Raw genomic sequence first — 1,237 nt, 5'->3', positions numbered from 1 at the left:
AGGGGGACACAGAGGAACATTCATGGGGGCACCTCAGGACCTGTGCCAGCCCACATAGAGGGCAGGGAGGGAGCACCACTCTGCCACAGCTCTTCCCCAAACCCACCCTCAGCCTCAGACTCTGGCTCCCAGCCCGGCGTCGACCCCTTTACCCCTGTCCGCACCCCTCACCCCAGCAAGCAACAGCCCCACTCCTCCCAGCCCCGGTTCTTGACCGTGGCTTCCGAGGGGCCACAGCCATGGCTAAGAGGGCACAATGTGAAATGTTTGGGGACCACTGGTTTAGGGTGACGTCCTCAATCACTTATCTGCAGTCCAGTAAAAGCTATTCCTCACTCAACTACCCCTCCATCAGGACGGACTAGGTATGTTCTGCTGCCCTTCACTCATACAGGAAGGAGAATAACATTTCATTCCACTCAATCCTAAAGTCATTTGTAACCCAAGACCATCCCAAACTGGTCATTTTGGGGAAGCGGCACCATCATGCTGCATAGCTAGGCAGAGTAGGTGTGTCTATGCAAACACGGTCTGTTCCTGAAGTCTTTCCCCAGCTCCTCACTAGGTGAGAGAGGGGAGCTCATTCAGACCCTGCTTTCGCTTAGTATTTAAAAACTCCTTAGTGTCCCTATCTCTGCCGGCCTTAGATTTCTCCTCCTGTCCGTTTTTTGACAGCTCAGATGAGGTGACCGAGTGGTTAAGGTGATGGACTGCTACTCCATTATGCTCTGCCTGCATGGGTTCAAATCCCATTCTCATCAGAGGCATTTAGTCTTCACCCTCCTTTATAGACAACCATCTCCCCCTTTGGTACAATAACAGATCAAACAATGTTGCTTGTGTTACCCAAAATTGGGTCAGTTAGTAAGCTTAGAGAGGACTAATAATGCCCCTCCCCCCCAGAGTTTGGCAGAAAGCAGCACATTTATTAGCTTGATAGCTAAGCTCAAAAGAAGGGATGGGAGAGGGTGTCACACTCATACTCACGCTCCCAGGACAGGCCTGGCAGTGGAGATGTCAGGATCCTTTAAGGTAAGTGTCCCACAGCGCAGCGATGGACGGTGCGATGAAGATCAGTCTCCCTGAGGTGCAATAGAATGTAACACAGCGAACCACTGGCCAGATGGGCCGGGTGAAGGGCATTCACTGGAGGTACAAAGGAGAGTGGGAAAGCCACTTCACAGGCATTCAAAGCGGGAAAGGACACAAGCTGGGGGAGTTTAACAGACCTTTTGAG

At 52.0% G+C, this 1,237-nt stretch overlaps 1 non-coding gene across 1 annotated transcript; it reads left to right on the top strand.

The window, feature by feature from the left end:
• Positions 1-679: 679 nt before the first annotated feature.
• On the top strand, positions 680-761 carry TRNAS-GCU (transfer RNA serine (anticodon GCU)). Its single transcript has one exon. It is a non-coding gene; the product is annotated as a tRNA-Ser (tRNA).
• The last annotated feature ends 476 nt before the right edge of the window (positions 762-1,237 follow it).

The sequence above is a fragment of the Gopherus flavomarginatus genome, unplaced genomic scaffold, assembly GCF_025201925.1.
Source record: "Gopherus flavomarginatus isolate rGopFla2 unplaced genomic scaffold, rGopFla2.mat.asm mat_scaffold_35_arrow_ctg1, whole genome shotgun sequence".
NCBI classification, from domain to species: domain Eukaryota; kingdom Metazoa; phylum Chordata; order Testudines; family Testudinidae; genus Gopherus; species Gopherus flavomarginatus.
The sequence above is the reverse complement of the archived record's forward strand: the minus strand, read 5'-3'. Positions and strand labels throughout refer to the sequence as shown.